The sequence below is a fragment of the Silene latifolia genome, chromosome 9, assembly GCF_048544455.1.
Source record: "Silene latifolia isolate original U9 population chromosome 9, ASM4854445v1, whole genome shotgun sequence".
Classification (NCBI taxonomy): domain Eukaryota; kingdom Viridiplantae; phylum Streptophyta; class Magnoliopsida; order Caryophyllales; family Caryophyllaceae; genus Silene; species Silene latifolia.
In genome coordinates, this window is record NC_133534.1 from 59,897,302 (window position 1) to 59,910,162 (window position 12,861).

Here is a 12,861-nt window from a genome sequence, read left to right on the forward strand (position 1 = left end):
CATTTACACTTTTGTTGACATTTACACTTTTAAAGCATCACATTTACATTGCATTTTACGACATTTACACTTTTGCTGACATTTACACTTTCAGAACAACACATTTACACTTCGTTTCTGCTGACATTTACACTTACACTTTTGGATTTTTACATTTACACTTACACTTTTGGGAAATCATAATTTGCACATTTACACTTTTGGAATATTTACATTTATGGAACATTCCCTTTACATTTACACTTTACTTCGGGTTACGTTTACACTTACACTTCATATCTGATGACATTTACATTTACACTTACACTCTGTGCACATTTACAGACTTGCTAAAACAGAATGGAGTTCAACCTGACAGGCAGGAGATGTGTAGGGAGGTCGAGAAGAGGTTTACACCGTACATCGGCCAGGAATTTGGGGGGGTTGAGGACGCGGTGACTTTCTATAAGATATACGCCATTGCTTGTGGGTTTGATGTACGTAGGTACACAACAAAAAAAATGGCGTGGCGGTGAGATCAAGTCAAAGCTCGTCGTCTGCAATCGAGAAGGTTTCGCTCACAAGACGCCCAGTAAAGATCGGGATGACGGACTGGTTGGGGAGAAGTCCCAGAGGATATTCAGGGTCACTAGAGTGGGGTGTAAAGCGAGGATACGACTATATATGAAGAATGGTATTTTATTAATTGACCGGTTTCACGAGGGTCACAATCACGAGCTTATCTCACTTAAGGACAGAGAGTTCCAGAAATTGTCGCGTAACATAATATATTATCACAAGATGATAATCGTTTCGAACTCAAGGGTTTGTAATACATAATCACTCTCTATACTAAATAAATAATTCCATTCATGTTATATTTATATGACGATTCGTTAATGATTGATTGGCAAACAAGATAGGAGCAACAAAGACATACAGAATCTGCAAAGAACAAGTGAATGAATACGAAAACATTGGAGCAAGCTTAAATGATTTTAAGAACTTCCATAGGGATATTAAATGTTTCATTCACGAACTGGATGGTCAGTTGTTTGTTGATCATTTCAAGGAAATGACTGAAACAAGAATAGGTTTCTACTTTGACTATGACCTTGACGATGATGGCAGCCTACGTAGGACCATATGGGCGGACGGTACTGCCCGAGATAATTACAAAAATTTTGGTGATGCGGTGTCATTCGAACCAACTTACTCCACCAATAAGTATTCTATGGTATTCACACCATTCACGGGTGTTGACCACCATAAACGATCTGTGACGTTCTGTGGGGCTCTAATTGCAAGGGAAGATTATGAGTCGTTTAATTGGGTTTTCAGCCGGTTTTTACAAGCAATGGGGGGTAAGGAACCCGAGTACATAATTACAGATCAAGACCCAGGTATTATCAAATATGTCCCTCTTGTTTTCAAGATAGCGCACCATCGGTTCTGTATGTGGCATATAATGAACAAAATGCCCAGTAAGTTTGGCGTCTCGAGGAGTGATTATAATGAGTTCATGTGTAAAATTAATGACATTATATGGGACGATGAGCTTGAGGCAGCAGAATTTGATGGTATCTGGGAGCAAATAATTGAAGATCATGGTGTTGGCATAAATGATTGCTTTGCAGATACATATACTATAAGGGGACAGTGGGTGATGGCGCATTGCAGAGACTTGAAGATGGCGTCGATTATGAGGACGGCTCAAAGATCAGAGAGCGAAAATAGCTTTTTCAAGAGGTTTAAGCATAAGTTAGGAACATTGGTTGAGTTTTGGATGCGTTTTGAGAGCGCTATGGACCAACAAAGACATACACAGAAGCAGCTAGACAACATGGATAAGCACTCGTCCGCAACGGCGTCAACACATCTGGCATTAGAGATTCATGCTGCAAAGGTGTACACCTATTCAGCTTTCTAGAAATTCAAACAAGAAGCCATCTTCTCAATTGATACATATAGAACAGGAGGTTTCACTGAGAGAGGCGAGCTAGAGGTAACTACTGTCAAAGATTCATCCAGAAAGAAGAATTTTGAAGTTGCATACAGTCCAGGTAGTTTACACTTCCTATGACATTTACACTTTCTGTTTTTATCTCATTTAAATTCCTATAACTTAACATTTACACTTCTAATAACTTAACATTTACACTTTACAGTTCATGACATTTATACTTCCTATTAGTTTACATTTACACTTCTAATAACTTAACATTTACACTTTACAATTCATGACATTTACACTTTACATCATATGACATTTACACTTCCTATACCTTAACATTTACACTTTTCCACTTAATGACATTTACACTACATTTCATGATATTTACACTTTACATCATATGACATTTACACATTTAAATCCTTATAACTTAACATTTACACTTCTAATAACTTAACATTTACACTTTACAGTTCATGACATTTACACTTCCTATTAGTTTACATTTACACTTCTAATAACTTAACATTTACGCTTTACAATTGATGACATTTACACTTTACACTTCTAATAACTTAACATTTACACTTCTAATAACTTAACATTTACACTTTACAGTTCATGACATTTACACTTCCTATTAGTTTACATTTACACTTCTAATAACTTAACATTTACACTTCTAATAACTTAACATTTACACTTTATAGTTCATGATATTTACACTTCCTATTAGTTTACATTTACACTTCTAATAACTTAACATTTACACTTTACAGTTCATGTCATTTACACTTCCTATTAGTTTACATTTACACTTCTAATAACTTAGCATTTACACTTTACAATTCATGACATTTACACTTTACATCATATGACATTTACACTTTCTGTTTTTTTTCTCATTTAAATTCCTATAACTTAACTTTTACACTTCTAATAACTTAACATTTACACTTTACAGTTCATGACATTTATACTTCCTATTAGTTTACATTTACACTTCTAATAACTTAACATTTACACTTTACAATTCATGACATTTACACTTTACATCAGTGACACTATTTTTAACGTTCACACTTACATGCTAGCTTTAACTGATGACACAGGTACACGTAAAGCAAGCTGCAGTTGTACGATGTTTGAAAGAACCGGAATCCTATGCCGCCATATAATATGGATTTTTTCAGCAAGTGGGATAAAGACTATACCAGAAGATTATGTTGTAAATAGATGGATGAAAGAGTATCTCCGATTAAGGATTTTCAATACTAATGGTGAAGGGACAGAAAACATGCAAGTCATCGATGAAAAACAAATTGCAATGTCAATAATGTGGTCAGAAGTTCATGAAGCTATAGGGCTCCTTCGAGACAAAGGAGTAGTTGATGTTGACAGCTTTTCCGCTGTAATTAGGGCATTTAAACAGTCCCTGTCACCATTAGGGGAAGTGTTGAATAAAAATCAACAAAAGGATAAATTTCTGAATTGTACGGCATGTGAGGTAGTGACGATATTGCCACCAAAGAATTCGAAAAACAAGGGGACCGGAAAAGATTCTTTGTCACCAAAACAAAAGCAATGGTGTTGGCTAGGAAACCCAAACGTAAATGTAAGAATTGCAAGAGAATGACAAATTAGGACAAGAGGAACTGCCCTAACCCCTTCTCAGCACAGACGCCATTGTGCGAAGGGTCGTCTCAACCAGAAGAGGGTGAAGGAGAGGAGGAGGAAGAGCTGGAATCAGAACAAGAATAGACGTCAGATCAGTGACAAATGTTGCTCTATATATTTTGAGTGTGTAACTTAAAACTTTGATGTGCTATAACTGGAGCGGGCGATTAGGAATTGGTCTCATGGCAGCGTAACTTTGAACTGCAGTTAGTGTAACTTTTAGTAACACCAACGTTAGAGTTACACTGTCATAAGACCAAAATCTCTCTGTTTTATTAGATAGCCAAACATTGTGTTACTTGAACTTATTTTGGATTACTTATGTTATTTCAAGTAACAGTTACACTTATTTTCAAATAACTGGTGTTAACATTTACACTTGCTGATGTATCACTTTTATATATACTTTTATAGCTCCCTTTATACCATTTTACATACCGTTTCGTGCCTATTATATCATTTATATGCCTTATTTCAATGAATTGTCGATACTGCCGCTAATTTGTGTTTTGATGCAGAAATGACTCGTTATGAGTATGATCAAGTTAAGATTAGCATGGCGGAGACGGCATAGTAGAATACACGAAGCATGGCACGAGAAACGAGGAAGCACGGAGGCTAGAAGAGAAAGAAGAGAAGAAATAGTCTGTGAAGCAAGATCCTCGATCGAGTCACCTCTGGCTCGATCGAGCATCTGTCCTCGATCGAGTCACCTCTGGCTCGATCGAGGAACCTCTCTGGCAGATTTATTTCCGGACTTTCCTAAAACGATTATCTTTTGTTATAAATTAGAAACTCGTGTTTTATTCTTAGACTACGTTTTAATTTACCTTCATACTACTGGATACTTGCTTAGAACCCTAATTTCTTCCTTGTGACGGTACTAATCTTTCCTCATTAATTAATCATTCATCGTTTTATGTTAATTGATTATTGTTTCATGCTTTCAATTATGTTTTCAATCTTAATCATTGTTGTTGTTGTTATCATTATGAGTAGCTAATTCCCTCATCTAGGATGAAGGGGATCTAGGTTAATTAAAAGGGAAAATTGATTAATTGCTATTGATATCGCTTAAGTTGTTGTTTGATTATTGTACTTCTTCTAGTTAATTAACTAGAGGCCTGAGTTATTAATTAGTGTAGCGAATTAATCCTATCGCCGACCGGGTTAGAATTAATATAGGCTGCGATAATCAAATAGATTGTATCTAATTATAGCGACCGCATGTTAGAATCGATCTAAAGGGCATAATTGAGTCGACCGATCTTATGACCTTAAACAGCTTGATAGATTTAGCAATTGATTAACAATCCCCAAAAAACTGACCTAGTGAACCGGAAGTCCTAGACTTTTAATATTATCGTTTAAACCTTAATTTAATTACTTGCAATTAGTTTATTAGATCAAAACAAAAAAAAACCCCAGAAATCGGTTACTTTTAGACAGCGTAAATACTTGCAGACTTAGCTTTTACCGCCTCCCTGTGGATTCGATACATGTCTTACTACTAGCTATTCTTGTTAGTCCTGAGATAGTTTTACTTTGGTTTGGTAATACGACTTTAGCCACATCAAATTTGGCGTCGTTGCTGGGGAGGCAACAATTGTTTAGTTTGTTTGTGTTTATTTTATCTTTTTGTCTCAGGGAACCCAGTTCCTTAAGACCGTTCTCACACTTTTCTTGTTAGTTCCGTTTATGCCCAGGTCTAATAGGTCCGAGATTATTCCTTTTGATCCTGAACCAGAAAAGACTTTTCGCTACAGACGGAAATTTAATCAAGAAGTGGGTCAAGTAGAAGACTTGAGTATACTTGACGTCGAAACGGCAAGCTCAACAGAGATAGCCGATCGGTCCTACGAAGAGGAAGAGGACGACATTCCTATTCCTGACATTCCAGTCACGACTGATATTCCCGAAACTACCATCATGCCTACTTTAGCCAGTCACTCAGAGCCGACCTTAGCTTCTATCCCACAAGGATTTAAGCTGCCCACTACTACCAATGTAACTTTTGAGATTCGGCCATCTTACATCAATTTGGTGGAATGAAATATGTTTGGAGGGACAAGTGCTTTGAGGATCTGCGACGCATATGGAGAAATTTGTCACCTCTGCTTTGTTTTATTCCATTAACAATTTGGAGTGACACAAGATCGAGTTAAGCGGTGCTCTTTCCTTTCTCTCCGAAAGATGGAGCCGAGTGGTTGAGAGATATGGACATGGATATTGAGGGAGTTCTGATGGAATTCCTTGGCTCTTGCTTTCTACAAGAGGTACTTCCCACCTCAAAAGACTAATGCTTTGAGAAATCAAATTACCAGTTTCAAGCAAGGAGCTACTGAAGATTTGAATGAAGCCTGGACTCGCTTCAAACATTTAGTCCGATCAGTGGTTTCTTTGCAACCAGTTTTATAACAGGTTGTTTGACGATCATCGTGCCCTTTTGGATTCTTCTGCTAATGGGAGGTTTCAAGATAACACCAATGATGGTGACGCGTGGAAGTTGATTGATCAGATTGCTACCCATACCGCCAAGTATGGAAATCTTAGGGGAAGCACGCGAGGTACTGGAGTTGATAGTGCCCTGGCGGCACAGCTGGAGACTATTTCTGCCCAGATTGCTGAGATAAAGACTACCCAATCATTGGGTAGTAAGGAGAGAGTTCATGCTATGAGTCAGCAAGTAGAGGAGTCTTGTGCTAGATGCGATTTAGATGGTCACAGTGCAGCTAATTGTATGAGCACATTAGAGCAGGTTAATGCCTTTCAGGCTTACAGACAAGGTGCACAAGGTACACCTTTCTCCAACTTTTACAATGAAAGAACGAAGGAACATCCGTTCCTTCAATGGTCTAGTCAGAATGTGCAAAACCCGCAGCAGTCACAACCGCAAAAGAATACTTATATCCCTCCCAACAATCGTGGTAGTCAACCACAAGGGGGATATCAAAGGCAAAATCAAGGAGGACAGCATTTTAACAATCAATATCAGCAGCCTCCTCAGCAAACTCCTCAACAAATTCCTCAATAAGCTCCGAACAATGAGATGGCAGAGTTGCGCAATCTTTTGCAACAAACTTTGTCGATGCAGCAGAAGAAGATGGCTCAAATTTCTGAGCTAATTGCCCATAACAAGATGCTAGATAATCAAGTGGCTCAGATGGCACTTCAAAACCCATCAAAACAGGCCGTAGGACTTCCTCCTCAAGGTAAACAAGCTCATGAGCAAGCTAATGTTATTCAGCTGAGGAGCGGTACTTCTTATGCGAATCCCGACCTACAAAGCCTTGAGAATGACGTGCCCATTATTGTTGATGAGGTCCCTTATATGCATCCCAAAGGATTGGGTAATTTGGAACTTAGTGATGATGAGAAAGAACCTGACGAAGTTGAAACACGAGCTGACGATAAAAGTAAAAAAAAGACGAAGAAGCTGAACCTGCAGAGGTTCCTCGATCGAGTCAGCCCCGGCTCGATAGAGGATCCAGCCAGCTCGATCGAGTCACCCCTCGACTCGATCGAGGATCCACTTCGACAGCTGACGGTGTTTCAAAAGTTGTTTCTAAGGACAAGCAAGCCGAGCCCATAACTATTGCACTACCTTTTCCTCATCGACAACAAAAATCCAAGCTGGATAAGCAGTTCGGTAAGTTTATGGAGGACGTGAAGAATCTACAGGTAAGTGTCCCTTTTACTGAATTAATTACTCAAGTGTCGGCTTATGCGAAATTCATGAAGGAGATTTTGACAAGGAAAAGATCCTTTGACGCGGTGGAAACTATTGCTTACTCTCAGAAGTGCAGTGCCATGTTGCCAATTAACTCACCACCTAAATTAAAGGATCCAGGAAGTTTTTCTATCCCTTGTCAAATTGGTCATCTTTTTATTAGTAAAGCTCTTTGTGATTTAGGAGCTAGCAACAGCGTTATGCCTTTATTCTATTTGTAAGAAATTAAATATGGGTCCGTTGACAGTTACTAATATGACACTGCAGATGGCCGATAGAACTGTTAAACACCTATTGGGGGTGTTAGAGGATGTTCCCGTTCGAATTGGGAAGTTTTTCATCCCCGTTGATTTTTTTGTCATGGACATGGCTGAAGACAACCAAATCCCTATCATCTTGGGCAGAGCGTTCATACATACTGCGGGGGCGGTCATAGATGTTAGGCAAGGGAGATTAACCTTAGCTATGGGGGATGATACGATTATATTTAACTTGGAAAAAGCATTGAAAAACCCTATGATAGAAGAGACTTGTCATAGTATAGATGTTGTTGATTTTACTATTGATGAGTGTCTTCCTATGTGCTTGGGCAGGGATCCTCAAAAGATTGCCCTAGTCACGGATCCAGCTGATCAGACGGGTTCATGGAGTCCAGAAGTTCATCGGATTAAGAAGCTTCTAACTGGAGAGGAATGCCCACATCAGAAGGTATATAGTTTGGGTGTCACACCTAAGGTAACTGAGGTAAAGAAACCTGAATTAAAACCTCTTCCCTCTCATCTCAAATATGAATTTCTTGATGACTGTGAAATGAACCCAATGATCGTCAATGCTAGCCTAACTGAAGGTCAACTATCTGCTTTGTTGACTGTTTTGAGAACTCATAAAAAGGCAATTGGGTATAGCATTGATGATCTCAAAGGTATTAGTCCTGATTTTTGTATGCATCGTATTCATTTGGAAGAGGGCCACAAGCCTAGTGCACAAGGTCAGAGACGACTAAATCCTCCAATGCAGGAGGTGGTAAGAAAATAGGTACATAAATTACTTGATGCCGGTATAATTTTCTCTATATCTGATTCTAAATGGGTCAGTCCTGTCCAAGTTGTACCTAAGAAGGGAGGTACTACAGTAGTAAAAAATGATAAGAATGAATTGATTGCTACTAGACTTGTTACAGGATGGAGGATGTGCATTGACTATAGGAAGTTGAACACGGCCACTAAAAAGGACCATTTCCCACTTCCTTACATTGACCAAATGTTAGAGAGATTAGCGTGTCATAGTTATTTCTGTTACCTAGATGGCTACTCTGGTTTCTTTCAGATACCCATACATCCCGACGATCAGGAAAAGACCACTTTCACATGTCCATATGGTGTATTTGCTTATAGGAGGATGCCCTTTGGTTTGTGTAACGCTCCTGCTACCTTTCAACGTTGTATGATGGCCATATTTTTTTTATTACATAGAGTCTATCATGGAAGTCTTTATGGATGATTTCAGTGTATATGGTACTGATTTTGATATTTGCTTGAGAAACTTGACTAAAGTTTTGCAGCGTTGTGAGGAGAGCAACCTTGTTCTCAACTGGGAGAAGTGTCACTTCATGGTTACTGAAGGGGTGGTACTCGGTCACTTGGTGTCAGGTAAGGTTATTCAGGTGGACAAAGCTAAGGTTGAGGTAATTGAGCAACTCCCGTACCCGGTTAATGTTAAAAGTGTGCGTAGTTTTCTTGGTCATGCAGGGTTCTATCGCCGCTTTATTAAGGATTTTTCTAAAATTGCTCAACCTCTAACTCAGCTTCTTCATAAAGATACACCTTTTGTGTTTACTGACAAGTGTATTCAAGCCTTTGACAGGATCAAACAAGCTCTTATCTCAGCTCCCATAATCCGATCACCGGAATGGAGCCTTCCTTTTGAGATTATGTGCGATGCCAGTGACTATGCAGTTTGAGCTGTTCTAGGGCAGCGAAAGGACAAGGTGTTACATGCCATTTACTATGCAAGAAAGACTCTCGATGATGCACAAATCAACTATGCTACTACAGAGAAGGAGCTTCTTGCAGTTGTCTATTGTTTAGACAAATTTAGAGCTTATCTTGTTGGTTCTAAAGTTATTGTTCATACTGACCATGCAGCTTTAAAATATCTTTTAACCAAAAAAGAGGCTAAACCTAGACTTATTAGATGGATCTTATTGTTACAAGAATTTGATTTAGAAATCCGTGATAAGTCTGGTGCTGAAAATGTTGTTGCAGATCATTTGTCCAGATTAAGATTTTCAGGAAGAGAGATTTTGCCCATTGATGACTCTTTTCCAGACGACCATCTTCTAGCTGTAGCTGCAAATACCCCATGGTTTGCAGATTATGCCAATTATTTGGTAGGAGGTACACTTCCTCTTGACTTATCTTATCAGCAGAAGAAGAGATTTATGCATGATGTGAAGCGGTACTTCTGGGACGATCCCTATCTGTTCCGAGAGTGTGCCGATGGTATCTACAGACGATGTATTCCAGAGGGTGAGGTACGTGCCATCCTTTATCATTGTCACTCTTCTTCCTATGGTGGTCATCATGGTCCTTCTCGGACATTTGCCAAGGTAATGCAATCGGGTTTTTATTGGCCTACTATCCTTAAAAATGCTACTAACTTTGTCCGTTCTTGTGATGCTTGTCAAAGAACTGGAAATATCTCGCAAAGGCATGAGATGCCTCAAACTGGGATCTCCGAAGTGGAGATTTTTTATGTTTGGGGCATTGATTACCAAGGACCGTTCCCTACATCTTTTGGGAACCAATACATATTAGTAGCTATAGATTATGTTTCTAAATGCGTGGAGGCAATTGCCACCCACACTTGTGATGCTAAATCTGTTGTTAAGATGTTTCAGAAGACTATCTTTCCACGTTCGGAGTACCTCGCGCGGTGATTAGTGATGGAGGCAAGCATTTCAATGAGCGTCATCTTAATTCTCTCTTGAAGAAATATGGCGTTACACACCGTAGAGGATTGGCTTATCATCCTCAAACCAGTGGACAAGTAGAGATTTCCAACAGAGAGCTGAAACAGATCTTGGAAAAGGTAGTAAGCAAGAACAGAAAGGATTGGAGTCGGAAGCTCGATGATACTTTGTGGGCTTACCGTACTGCCTTCAAAACGCCGATTGGAACCTCACCTTACCATCTCGTCTATGGCAAGTCCTGTCATTTACCTGTGGAGCTTGAGTACAAGGCTATGTGGGCCATAAAAGAGCTGAATATGGATCCCTCACTGGCGGGTGAGAAACGACTGATGCAGTTGAATGAGCTTGATGAATTTCGACTGCATGCCTACGATAGTGCTCAAGTATACAAGGAGCGAACGAAGAAGTGGCATGACAAGCATATCTTGCAAAGGGAATTTCATGTTGGTGAGAAAGTTCTCTTATTTAACTCTCATTTGCGTTTGTTTCCAGGTAAATTGAAGAGTAGATGGTCTGGACCGTTCACTATTACTGATGTGAACAAATTTGGGTCAGTTACACTGCATTCTGACACAGGAAAGACCTTCAAAGTGAATGGACAACACTTGAAAACTTACTATGAAGGTGCTTAGGTTGGGGTAATAGAGGCCCTTGACCTCTTCCCTATTGATTCTTCTTGCTGATGAAGAATTACGGTCATGCAGGACCGTAAAAACCAGCGCTACCGAGAGGCAGCTCGGATTTTGTAACTTGTTAGTTTGTAATTAGGATTTAATTTTAAGTTTTTGCTTTTACTTTTATGTTTTTCCTTGAACTTTGAGAGATGAGGAGAGGGTACTTGATATGCTTTCAAGTATTATTTGCAGGAATTTTGACGGGATTTGAAGCTATGAGTAACAAATGACAAGAAAATAAGCCAACATCAACTTCCTCGATCGAGCCACATACGACTCGATCGAGGAACCTATCAGCTCGATCGAGCCAGGAGCGACTCGATCGAGGCACCTATGCAGAAATTCAAAAAGTTTAAAACGAAATTTGGGTAGTCAGGAAACTGGTTCCTCGATCGAGCCAGGCGCGACTCGATCGAGGCACCTAAAAAAACCGGGTTCCGCGTTTTCTTTAAACCGGTTTTGTGTTTAATTGCTCTTACTTCTTTCAATTCCCTTCTTCTTATTTCGACACTTTCCTGCGTTTTTCCTCCTCTATTGCTCTTTCTCTCTTCAATCATCATCATTCATCATCAAATCTCTCTTAAAACTTGTGTTTAATTGCTTATTACGTGTTTGCATCAACCTCTTGTGCTTATTTTCTCAATTTCATTGCTAATTTCGCTAAGGTATGTCACGAATTGCTATTTTTGTCTCGGAAAAATCTGAAATTTCTTGCTTAAAACTTGAGTTTATTGTATTAAATCTTCCATTGCTAGTATACAATTGCTATTTCCTTGCTTTCTAGCCCATTGTTTGTTGAAATTCATGCCTAATTTGCTAATTTGGGAATTAGGGTTCTTCAAAATCCGGGTAGAAATTATGCATTAAATTGGCTAGAAATTGTGTTCTTATGCTTGGATTCTTCATTATTTGATACATACTAATGTTCCCCTAACTTTTTGGATGCTTTCATTGTGATTTTGAGTCTTAAAAATGGATTTTTTGACCCATATTTGCCAAAAAAAGGGGACTGTTTTGTGCTATGGTTGGAATATGATTGTCTACTTGTCTTTTTTGTAGGCAATGTCGACTTCTAGGCAAGGAAATAAGAGGACTCGAGAAAGGAGAGCCCCGGTCCAGCAACCCGAGGTGATTCCCGAAGAAGTGGTATCTTTGGAGGACGACTTGTCTCCTTTGGACGATTACCCATTCATTAAATTCCGTGACAAAGCACAAAAGGACAGGTTCGAGTATTTGTTAACAAAATCTATGAGTGCCACTCGATGCGTGGATAGGAAAATTTTGCGAACATTGAAGATAGATGACATTATGTTTGGCATGTTCAATGAGATAGGGTTGCAGGGTCTTTTCACACTCCATGAATTATCTTACCCTACTTTAATTCTCGAATTTCTGAGCTCATTTACTTACTTTCCCAGTGATCATCTTATCAAGTTTCGATTGCTTAATGTAGAACGGTCCTTAACCTTTGACCGTCTGTCAGAAATTCTGGGAATAGATAAGCATACAGACGGAGACTTGTACGGTGTTGGTGGGCTATCCGCTATTCGATATTTTCCATTGTTTACCGGTTATACGGATGAGGATGTCAGTGCTATGGCTTTGTTGGACGTCCAACACGTTTGTCTTCGTTTATTCTTGAGGTATTTGAGCTATTTGTTGTATGGCCGGCACGACAAGAGCAAGACCTCCACTATTGAGGTCTTAATCCTTGCTAGTTACTTGAATCCTTTTCGGGAGGAGACATTCCAGTTCTCTCCCCCTGCTCTTGTGTGCTTGGCTTTTGATAGGATGATTGGGAGGTATGGGAACCTTGATTGTGGTGCTCTTGTCACCAAGATAGCTAGGGCTATTTGTGATTTTGAGGGTGATCACC